This window comes from Rattus norvegicus, chromosome 6, assembly GCF_021556685.1.
Source record: "Rattus norvegicus strain SHRSP/BbbUtx chromosome 6, alternate assembly SHRSP_T2T, whole genome shotgun sequence".
NCBI lineage: Eukaryota > Metazoa > Chordata > Mammalia > Rodentia > Muridae > Rattus > Rattus norvegicus.
The window spans coordinates 59,869,974-59,882,344 of record NC_141539.1 but is presented as its reverse complement, the minus strand read 5'-3'; the positions used below and the strand labels follow the sequence as shown (position 1 = coordinate 59,882,344).

The following is a 12,371-nucleotide window of genomic DNA, read 5'->3' as shown; positions in this document are numbered from 1 at the left end:
TGAGAAACCAGACAATACAACAAAGCAGCAAGATGATACACTCAGGCAAAAGCAAGTGTCTTAATGAGACTGAAGTGAGGCGTCAACCAGGAACCAAAACCCTGAAAGATCGGCTAACAGCACAAGAGAAAGGCACAGAACGCCATGACTTAAAGATAACAGAGATTTCATGTGACCATGACATGTAGATTGCTGTGACTCTGAAATGCAAATTACCATGTGTGACATCATTGTGTGTGACATGACAATAGCTGTGACTGTGGCATGAAGATCCTCATAACTGGCATGAACATTGACGTGAAGCTCATCCATCGTGTATGATGTGAAGAAATTAGTTTTTTTCTAAGACTGTGTTACTTTCAAGTTCCAGCAAGGATAGGAGTTCAAACTGGGAGTTTACAGTGTTAAAGTTTGAAGTGAATGAGCAGATAAAAATCAGATTTGTAGAGACCCATGAAGAAATCCGAGTAAATGGCTTGGTATGTATTTTAACATGGGGATCCAGTTTATAAGATTTCTATCAGAAAGTCACCTGAACAGGAATTAGAAGCTGCATTAAAGATAAAATCACTTGGAATAAGGACAGGTAGAGACTGACTGTTGAATTGGCTAACGCTTAGCAGATGGTAAATGAACATAAATCAGGGAAAGAGAGCAGAAGAGGAGCCATTGAAGTAAAAGAGCGAGCAAGAGACCACTACACGTACACACTCCAGAAGCCAAGAGAAAGGTTCATTTCAATGAAGAAGGATTGAATGAGTGTTGCAAATGCTACTAATCAGAACAGTAAGATGAGAACTACAAGACTTCTACGGTCATGAGGAAAGGGGCCAATCCAAACTGTTTAGCAATTCCTTTCTGAAGGTACTACCACCTTATCATATTTCCTCAGGACTTGGTATGCAGGCTAATTAGACTAAATTTTAGATTACATTTGACTGCTTATTCTAGCTTAAAGTGAAAACCAATAGCTGGTGTAGTATGTGTTGTGACTAGCAAGTAAATACCCCTGGCTCTGCGCTTTTAGCTAAGCTCCAACTTCTGGAGGATTAGAAGTATTCTGAGAGACATTAAACCTCAATGCCTATCACATTCGAAAATGTGCAAAGGCCTCAACTCTCTCATTGGGCATTTAGGCACAGGAACTCGAATCCCCCGGAATAAAGTCAAAGGCAAATAATTGACCTGATCAATAGCCAAAGGTGAATGTAACATTTTTTAGACATAATTTGATACATGATATAATTATTTGACAAGTCTGTTGGGAGAAAATATTTTCTTAAGTTTTGTGTGTGCATGTATGCATACACATGTGTTAAAATATCACTGATTTCATGCTGAGGAGTTAAAACTAAAATATTCACAGACCTGTGGAACACCTAAATATATATGTTGGTTTGTGGGTTTATATACTTACAATTTTATTAAATTACAAATATTAAAATAATACAAAATTTGACCTTTAAAATGAACATTACAACCATATTTCCTTTCCTATATCTATATTTCTAATCCGACCAATCAATTATCCACACCAAATACCTCCTGATTACATTTTGTATGTAGAAACTATTTCTAGCCCGAGGGGCTGGCTAGTGGAGTGTAATGAAAAGTATTAGCATTAGTTGAGCTCTAACCTTTATTCCTCCTCAGATGCTTACAAGTGGTAATATAGGAAATCGCTACAAACGATCAGCCATAATTTTATTAGTTTTCAATTCTATTCACCTCTGTTAGCAAAGAGATTTTTTTTGTCTCCTGCTGCACAATCCACAGAAATCTTGTATCATATTGGTTTGAATAATTTTCTATGAAATAAAAATCAAGAAATACCTGAATGATATTGAATTAGTTAAAGAGAAAAGAGTCACAGACTGGAAATTTGTGATTTATTAGAGATGAATCCCAGTGTTCAGTACTTATGATACGTCATCTTCATTGTCAACCTGACTTTATTTAAAATCCTCTAGAAGACACACTTCTGGTTGTGTATGTGAAGGTCATCCAAAAGCTATGGTTGATGAGACAAAAACCCCCTTATACAAGGGGCCACCCCTCCAAGGCTAGGAGCCCGGACTCAGCAAGAAAGTAAATTAAAAAGCCTGGTGAAGGTTGTCTTTCTGCTTCCTGACTGCAAATGTGATGAAGCTACCTTACACTCTGCCACCGTGCCATGCCTAACATGAGAGGCTTTCTGCCTCTAACCCAGAGCCAGCTTCTTCGTTTGGTTTCCAATCAGCTTTTTCATAACATTACTGAGAAGTGGAATTAACTCAACATATTCATAAATCACTGCATGGCAAACATAAGTCAATGTTATTTTTTTTAATCTTCTAGGCATTGTAACTAAGCCTTTGCTATGCAGTTTACTTCCTTTGATGGTTTGAATAGGAATGGCCCCCAATAGATTTGTGTTTGGATGCTTGGCCCACAGGGACAGACAGTAATGAAAAGTATGGCCTTGTTGAAGTAGGGGTGGCCTAGTTGGAGGAAATATGTCACTTTGGATGTGGGCTTTTAGGTATGCTTATGCTACACAGTGTGGGACACAGTTTCCTTCTGCTGCCTTTGGAGTAAGACGTAGAACTCCTAGCCCCAACTCCAGCACCATGTCTGCCTGCATATTGCCATAATTCCTGCCGTGATTATAATGGACTACACCTTGGAAACTGTAAGCCAGCCCCCATTCACTATTTTCCATTATAAGCGTTGCCACGGTCATGTTGTCTTTTCGCAGCAATGAAACCCCAAGACACTTCCTAAGAAGAACCCTGAGAAGTAGGGAATATTTTACAGAGCCTCTATTCTACCTAACTTCGTTTTGCTGTAGCAAAACAATTGACCAAAATCAACCTACCTGTCTTCAGTTCACACTCCATAGTATTGGGAAGTCAAGGCATGAACTCAAGTGGGAATTGGAGTCAGGAACTGAAGCAGAGATCACAGAAAAATGTTGCTTTATTGCTTTGCTCCCCTGGCTCACTCAGCTACCTTTTCTTGTACAACTTAGGCCTTCCTGCCCAGGCATTGCACCAACCATGATGGGCGTGGCTATCTTATGGGCCCTCCCACGCCAACTAACAGTCCAGAAAATGCACCACAGACCAGACTAATGGAAGTGACTCCTCAATTGGCATTCCCTCTTTCTTTTCCAAGAAGACAATAGTTTTTGTCAACTAGCAAAACAAAACAAAAACACAAACAGCAGCAACAATGGTAAAACTCAAAAATGTGGGTGTGCAAATGCCTAGCATTTTAGTAAGTGCAGCAACAGTGTGGCAGATTGAATTTGTTCACCAGTCTGCACAGTGCTGCGGGCAAGCTCATCTCTCCAAGCCTGACGAAAGTGTGGCTGAGTCTTGCATGGCTAGTGATGGCTGCTTTCACGTGCCTGTAACTGAGTTTCCCAAACGCGTCATCAGTGTACTTCGTGAAGATCTCCTGGGATTTTCCAAAGTATTAAGACATGGAGTTGTCTGCATGTGAACACCCTTTGTCAATAGGTTCATGCTGTAGTTTACATACTACTTGAATCATAACCTAGAGTCCTACAAATGCATCAAGATATGGTGGTAAACATTTTCTGCTGCTGTCCTGTGGTAGAACTTAAAACTAACCAACAAAGAAACCAACTGAATCAGTTGGGGATTTAGCTCAGTGGTAGAGTGTTTGCCTAACAAGCGCAAAGCCCTGGGTTCGGTCCCAGCTCCGGGGGAAAAAAAAAAAAAGAAACCAACTGAATTCCATAGACCTTCCTGCACGTACAGTAGATGAACATTCTTCATTTTTTTTAAGTTTAAAATATATGTACTAAAATAGTCATATATTTGCTTTTATTTACTCCTCTCTGAGAATGATATAATCATCTCAAAAGCTGTAGTCTTTAACAGAAGATAACATTTGCTTTTGATTTCTGGATACAGTAATATACCTTTATGCAGGATTAGTTGATATCAAACAGAATCCTAATGTCACATCACAGGTGGTCAAGTTATGATCAGGAAAAACATGCTATCAATTCTACAATGTCTACCTCACTCAGTATGGACAATAGCTCAATGCCATGTGCAGCTGGGCCTCAGATGATTGTATTATAGCATATGCATTTGACATTCTGAGGTCTAGCTAAAAGGCTACAAACTTTCCATAAGGAAGAAGTAGAATATTAAATGGAGAATTAATGAACAAAGAAAATGTTAAGAGTTTTTTCTTTAAACAGAAAAGGAGTGTAATGTCAGGACATATATTAAACATTCCAAGTGACACATAGAATCAAATACTTAGGAAAATTATTTTATGTAAGTATATTCACAACCAAGAAAAAACCCTATTTTGGGAATTAAATTATTTAAAGTTCTATAAAACCTGGCAAAAGCAATACATATAATACAGATTTCATAAATTCTGTATGATCTTTCACAAAAGAATACTTAGATATGTATGTAAAAATTAATGCTATATGTGACAATGCATTTCAATAAAGTTGAATCATTTTCCTTGATTAAATCTTTTTTTAATGGAGGGATAATTATGCTAATTCTTCATAAATATGGAATACATTATTCCTCATGGGATTGACTTAAATTGAAAATTTCCATATTGTAATTTTAGCTTTATTTTCTTTTCTTTGGAATATAATCGCATTTGAGTATTAGAATGACCACTTGCACAGATAAGTGTTATCTGTAATTCTTTTTTGTTTTTCAAAACTATAATACTCAGGTTATATATTATTTTTATTACAAACGGGCATCAGAAATACAAACATAGGGTATGAAAAAATGACTAAGAGATAAAGACACTTGCTGTGACTTCAATCTCAAGGATTTGGTGCTGAACTCAGGCATCTAGGGGCATAATTTATCATTCAGTGTACATAAAAACACGCAGATTAATGCATACATACATTTTTTTTATTTTTTATTTTTATTAACTTGAGTATTTCTTATATACATTTCAAGTGTTATTCCCTTTCCCGGTATCCGGGCAAACATCCTCCTCCCCCCTCCCCTTCCTTATGGGTGTTCCCCTCCCAACCCTCCCCCCATTGCCGCCCTCCCCCCACCAGTCTAGTTCACTGGGGGTTCAGTCTTAGCAGGACCCAGGGCTTCCCCTTCCACTGGTGCTCTTACTAGGATATGCATTGCTACCTATGAGGTCAGAGTCCAGGGTCAGTCCATGTATAGTCTTTGGGTAGGGGCTTAGTCCCTGGAAGCTCTGGTTGCTTGGCATTGTTGTACATATGGAGTCTCGAGCCCCTTCAAGCTCTTCCAGTTCTTTCTCTGATTCCTTCAACTGGGGTCCTATTCTCAGTTCAGTGGTTTGCTGCTGGCATTCGCCTCTGTATTTGCTGTATTCTGGCTGTGTCTCTTAGGAGCGATCTACATCCGGCTCCTGTCGGTCTGCACTTCTTTGCTTCATCCATCTTGTCTAATTGGGTGGCTATATATGTATGGGCCACATGTGGGGCAGGCTCTGAATGGGTGTTCCTTCAGTCTCTGATTTAATCTTTGCCTCTCTCTTCCCTGCCAAGGGTATTCTTGTTCCCCTTTTAAAGAAGGAGTGAAGCATTCACATTTTGATCATCCGTCTTGAGTTTCATTTGCTCTAGGCATCTAGGGTAATTCAAGCATTTGGGCTAATAGCCACTTATCAATGAGTGCATACCATGTATGTCTTTCTGTGATTGGGTTAGCTCACTCAGGATGATGTTTTCCAGTTCCAACCATTTGCCTACGAATTTCATAAAGTCGTTGTTTTTGATAGCTGAGTAATATTCCATTGTGTAGATGTACCACATTTTCTGTATCCATTCCTCTGTTGAAGGGCATCTGGGTTCTTTCCAGCTTCTGGCTATTATAAATAAGGCTGCAATGAACATAGTGGAGCACGTGTCTTTTTTATATGTTGGGGCATCTTTTGGGTATATGCCCAAGAGAGGTATAGCTGGATCCTCAGGCAGTTCAATGTCCAATTTTCTGAGGAACCTCCAGACTGATTTCCAGAATGGTTGTACCAGTCTGCAACCCCACCAACAATGGAGGAGTGTTCCTCTTTCTCCACATCCTCGCCAGCATTTGCTGTCACCTGAGTTTTTGATCTTAGCCATTCTCACTGGTGTGAGGTGAAATCTCAGGGTTGTTTTGATTTGCATTTCCCTTATGACTAAAGATGTTGAACATTTCTTTAGGTGTTTCTCAGCCATTCGGCATTCCTCAGCTGTGAATTCTTTGTTTAGCTCTGAACCCCATTTTTTAATAGGGTTATTTGTTTCCCTGCGGTCTAACTTCTTGAGTTCTTTGTATTTTTTGGATATAAGGCCTCTATCTGTTGTAGGATTGGTAAAGATCTTTTCCCAATCTGTTGGTTGCCGTTTTGTCCTAACCACCGTGTCCTTTGCCTTACAGAAGCTTTGTAGTTTTATGAGATCCCATTTGTCGATTCTTGATCTTAGAGCGTAAGCCATTGGTGTTTTGTTTAGGAAATTTTTTCCAGTGCCCATGTGTTCCAGATGCTTCCCTAGTTTTTCTTCTATTAGTTTGAGTGTGTCTGGTTTGATGTGGAGGTCCTTGATCCACTTGGACTTAAGCTTTGTACAGGGAGATAAGCATGGATCGATCTGCATTCTTCTACATGTTGACCTCCAGTTGAACCAGCACCATTTGCTGAAAATGCTATCTTTTTTCCATTGGATGGTTTTGGCTCCTTTGTCAAAAATCAAGTGACCATAGGTGTGTGGGTTCATTTCTGGGTCTTCAATTCTATTCCATTGGTCTATCTGTCTGTCTCTGTACCAATACCATGCAGTTTTTATCACTATTGCTCTGTAATACTGCTTGAGTTCAGGGATAGTGATTCCCCCTGAAGTCCTTTTATTGTTGAGGATAGTTTTAGCTATCCTGGGTTTTTTGTTATTCCAGATGAATTTGCAAATTGTTCTGTCTAACTCTTTGAAGAATTGGATTGGTATTTTGATGGGGATTGCATTGAATCTGTAGATTGCTTTTGGTAAAATGGCCATTTTTACTATATTAATCCTGCCAATCCATGAGCATGGGAGATATTTTTTAATGGTGATTCTCTCTATTTTTCTTTTAGAGTTTTTGGGGTTTTTTTCCTTTCATTGGATAATTTTTTTATTTACATTTCAAAAGTTATTCCCTTTCCTGGTTTTCCGGACATAAGCCTCCTATCCCATTTCCTCCCCTTCTTCTATAAGAGTGTTCCCTTCCCCCTCCCTCCTCCCACTCCCCCGGCATTTTGCTAAAATGGGGGTCCAACCTTGGAAGGCCCTACGGCTTCTCCTTCCATTGTTGCCCAACAAGGTCATCCTCTACTACATATGCAGCTGGAGCCTTGGGTTAGTCCATGTACAGTCTTTGGGTAGTAGTTTAGTTCCTGGGAGGTCTGTTTGGTTGGCATGCTTGTTCTTATGGTGTTACAAGCCCCTTCAACTCTTTCAATTGTTTCTCTAATTCCTCCAACAGTGTTCCTGTTCTCAGTTCAATGGTGTGCTGCTAACATTCCTCTGTATTTGACATGGTCTGGTTGTGTCTCTCAGGAGAGATCTATATCCGGTTCCTGTCAGCATGTACTTCTTAGCTTCATCAACCATATATATATATATATATATATATATATATATATATATATATATGTGTGTGTGTGTGTGTGTGTGTGTGTGTGTGTGTGTGTGTATGTATATATATATCATGTGGGGAAGTCTCTGAATGGCTGTTCCTTTAGTCTCTGCTCTAAACTTCCCTCTCTATCCCCTCCTATGAATATTTTTGTCCCCCTTTTTAAAAAAGAGTGAATCATCCGCACTTCGGTCATCCCTCTTCTTGAGCTTCACGTGGTCTGTGGATTGTATCTTGGATAATTTGAGCATTTGGGCTAATATCCACTTCTCAGTGAGTGCATACCATGTATGTTTTTCTGTAATTGGATTACCTCACTCAGGATGATATTTTCTAGTTCCATCCATTTGCCTATGAATTTCATGAAGTCATTGTTTTTAATAGCTGAGTAGTACTCCATTGTGTAGATGTACCACATTTTCTGTACCCATGCCTCTGTTGAAGGACATATGGATTCTATCCAGCTTCTGGCTATTATAAATAAGGCTGCTATGAATATAGTGGAGCACGTGTCTTTGTTGTATGTTGGAGCATCTTTTGGGTATATGCACAGGAGAGGTATAGCTGGGTCCTCAGGTAGTGGAATGTCCAATTTTCTGAAGAACTTCCAGACTGATTTCCAGAATGGTTGTACCAGTCTGCAATCCCACCAACAATAGAGGAGTGCTCCTCTTTCTCCACATCCTCCCCAGGATCTGTTGTCACCTGAGTTTTTGATCTTAGCCATTCTGAGTGGTGTGAAGTGGAATCTTGGGGTTGTTTTGATTTGCATTTCCCTGATGACAAGGATGTTGGGCATTTCTTTAGGTACTCCTCAGCCATTCAATATTACTCAGCTGAGAATTCTTTGTTTAGCTCTGTACCCCATTTTTAATAGAGTTATTTGACTTTCTGGATTCTAACTTCTTGAGTTCTTTGTACATATTGGATATTAACCTTCTATTAGATGTAAGATTGGTAAAGTTCTTTTTCCAATCTGTAGGTTGCCATTTTGTCCTAACGACAGTGTTCTTGGTCTTACACAAGCTTTTCAATTTTAGGAGGTCCCATTCCTCTATCGTTGATCTTAGTGCCTGGGCTATTTGTGTTCAGTTCAGGACATTTTCCTCTGTGCCAATGTGTTCGCCGCTATTTCCCAATTTCTCTCTTAATGGATTCATTGTATCTGGTTTTATATGCAGGTCTTTGTTCCACTTGGGCTTGAGCTTTATACAAGTAGATAAAAATGGGTCAATTTACATGTTGATTTTTTTTTGATGGGAGGGGGAGAGATCATAGGAAGGAGAGGGCATGGAGAGACAAGGACTGGGAAGTGAAGGTAACAGGGGTGTATATGGTGAACTCCTCAAAGAATCAATTAAAATTTCTGTGTTGGGAAAAATAAGTTAAAATTTCATTCTTGTTTTAACCTTCCATATTTGATTATTGACAGGCAAATGTCTCAGGGAACACCACAAGATAGGGCAAAAAGATTCTAAGAATCTGGGACCAATAATTTGGCTATGAGATTGTGTCTCCAAGACAAATCAGAGAAGCTCAATTTAATGTTTCTTGATACCTTGTATTTTACAAGTACTTAATAGATATAAAAAGGAGAATTTTTATATTTTATTCACTTTAATATAGGATATAACTATTTAACTATTAATAAATGATGGACTCAGAAAATCTTATATTCCCAAAAGAGAACTCAAAGACCAAAGATGTATGCAATGGGAAATATTAAAGAGCCTATAAAAGATACGATACTGACTTTTTTGTTGAGCATTGAAACATTGTAAATTCTTTGTTTTAAGAATATTGTGTTTCTCCCAGTTTTTAAATAAAGAATTTAAAAAAAGCACAAAGACAATTAAAGGTCCTGATAACACAAACCAAAGGATTACACATGACACTAACAAATCTTCCTCGCCTATTTAAAATATTTCACATTAATTTTGACAGCCTAACCCCTTTGTGACCATAATAATCTTAAAGAATACGACTGGTAATAAAACAGGGCTATTAGGTTGAGCTCGTTATTTACATAGGTGTGTCAGTGTGTGTCTTTGCCATGGGGACTGCTAGGCCTTGTTTTCAGTTCCCTGAGTCACCAAGGCCACAGAGCAGCATCTGCCTGGATATTTTCATAAAGAATCTCAGATGACACGTTTATTTAAAGCCTCTATTTTTCTATCCCCAGGCCAGGAAGCCAAGTCCAAGAATTCCTCTCCATCAGATTTCACCATAAGGTATAATAGCTCTCATACCAAATCCTTACATCAGGCTGAATCACTAGGGGGTGAATTATTACCAAATGGAAGTTTCTTGGAGTTTTTTAAGGTCTTTGTTTGGCAGCAATTGACTTTGTAATCTTTAAGGATGTGGCTAGCTCTGTAATCCAGGTGGTAGGCCACCTTTCCTGACTTATTAGAGGCAGTGGCTGCATACGTTCAGTAAATTTTTTATTCACTACGATTTGGAATACCTAGTTAAAACTCATAAATATTCTGAAATAAAACAACTGTAGCCCTTCAGACAAAATATTAGAGAAGACATTCACATTGTATTTCTGCAAATATTACCATGGAAAGCAAGAATATATAATGTGAATTCTGAGGAGTGGACTGAATTGTGCCTCTCTTGCCAAAAATGTCATTTTATATCTATAAAAGAGACCTGTTTGGAAATAGACTTTTGACCTTTGTAACTAAACATTTTATGATAAGAGATATCAGATTTAGGGCGGATGATTGACTATGTAATCCTTTTATTCTTCTAAGAGAATGAAGAGGACTATTTGTGGTACAAACACACTGAGGAAAAAGCCAAATGGTGAGGACAGATATCTACAGCCCTGGAAATTCCATGGCTTTCTGAGACCATCAAAGTCATGGAGAGGGGCATGGACTAGACCATTCCTTAAAACCTTCAGGAAGAACCAACTGTTCTAGAACCTCCCTTGGTTGTGAGCTTCTGGTCACCAGTATCACAGAATGCATTTCTAATGTTTCAAACTCTTTTTCCTAGTGATTTGTAATGCTAACACTTAGGTAGCTAGTACAGGTGGCCATTAAAAATCAAACACTTTGTGAAACAACTTTATGTACTGTAAAAACTTACAAGCCTCATAGATAATTTTAAATGAATGGGAAAAAGAATTCTTCACTTTTCCAAAATAAAACATTAGTCAAACCAGCACCATTCAAAATTGCAATGATATTCATTTGCAATGAATGAGTTTTATTCAGTCCCAAGGAATGAGTTCTTATTTTACTGGATCTTGAATTAATATCTGCTTTCATTCAGATGTCCATCAGTCTAGAATCACCTGGGATGGGAATGTTAATAAAAAATTGTCTAGATTAGTTTTGCCTTTGTGAATGTATGTGTGAGATTCTCTTGAATATGTTAACTCAAATGAGAAAACACATCTACTGTGGGAAGCACTGCTCACAAGCAGGGGCTCCTGAATCGAGGAAAAGTAGAAAAAACAGTAGTATGTATACATGCATAAATACCTCCCCATCATCCCACCTCAACTGTAAATATGATGTGACATGTTCTTTACATTCCCATTCCATTGACTTCCCCAAGAGAATGGATTGTAATCTGGAACTCTGAGCTAAACAATCTTTCTTTGACTTGCTTTGGTTGGGATATTTTAATACAACAACAGGAAGAGAAACTAAGGCCCAAGACTAATAAAATCCACTTTCCATTTTTGTTCTTTGATAAGCTTTTGCATATTCAAGTAAAGTATATACTGAGACTACTCAGTACGGCATCTGACTGAGGAGGCCAAAGCCATGTTTATAATAATTGGGAGATGTTATATTTTTCTCTCACAAATGTGCAGTGGAATTTTTCAAAACTATATGATACAAGGTATGTGATTTGCAACAGGATATATACAGAAGTAGTTTAAGAATCTAGCATCTATCCTGGAATCCATATATTAAGTATACTTTAATGACCCATATATTAAAGTAATTTAAAAGACAATCACTCCTTTAGCTAAAATTATTTTGAAGTTTGGACATTGTTTTCCTGACCTTGGAATGGAATTCAATGTTAAAGTACGTCTCAGGCATGTGTCAGACTCTGTGTTTGATAGCCAGCACAATTTAAAAAATCTAAAACAATATTTTTTCTTATATGATGCACATGATTACTTATACTCTAATATAAATGCACATGATTATAACTTAAAATGTTATAGTTTTCAGTATCACAAGTAACCTATAAAATTAAATGCTCTGAGATCTTGCCAATCATGCAAGGTTGTGCAGAGCCTAAGATGTCAGGGGTAGCTGCTTTAATATAAGCCTGTTTCTTCTCTACAAAAATAAAATTGGGAGTTCATACCAAGTCGTATTTCCATAGCATGACTGCTCCTTGCTTAGACCCAATCAGAATGCTCATTACAACAAGAGACAATGTTTTACTTCTCAAGGCATAAAAGAAGCACAGTTTTTTAAATATAATTTAAAATTTATCTATGATCATCATTTTATAGAGCACAAAGGAAATCTGAACTGCATTGACAAGGAAATTTTAATGTCTAGATGAAAAAAAATAGCCCAGGAAGATGAGAAGGACTTGACACAGAGAACACATGCTTTACAGATTAGCAAAACTTCATTAAAATCATAAGTTATCACACAGAGGAACCTAATATCCACCACGAGACAGACTCCCTATTTTATGAATGTAGCAAGAAAAGTCCAACAAGAGCACAGGAAGGGGGCT

General features: G+C 38.0%; 1 long non-coding RNA gene across 1 annotated transcript; it reads left to right on the top strand.

Annotated features, from left to right (window-relative positions):
* The first annotated feature begins 287 nt into the window (after positions 1-287).
* On the top strand, positions 288-10,987 carry LOC148005201 (uncharacterized). The gene is made up of 3 exons (XR_015623464.1): positions 288-479; positions 9,823-9,871; positions 10,403-10,987. It is a non-coding gene; the product is annotated as an uncharacterized LOC148005201 (long non-coding RNA).
* Positions 10,988-12,371: the final 1,384 nt, after the last annotated feature.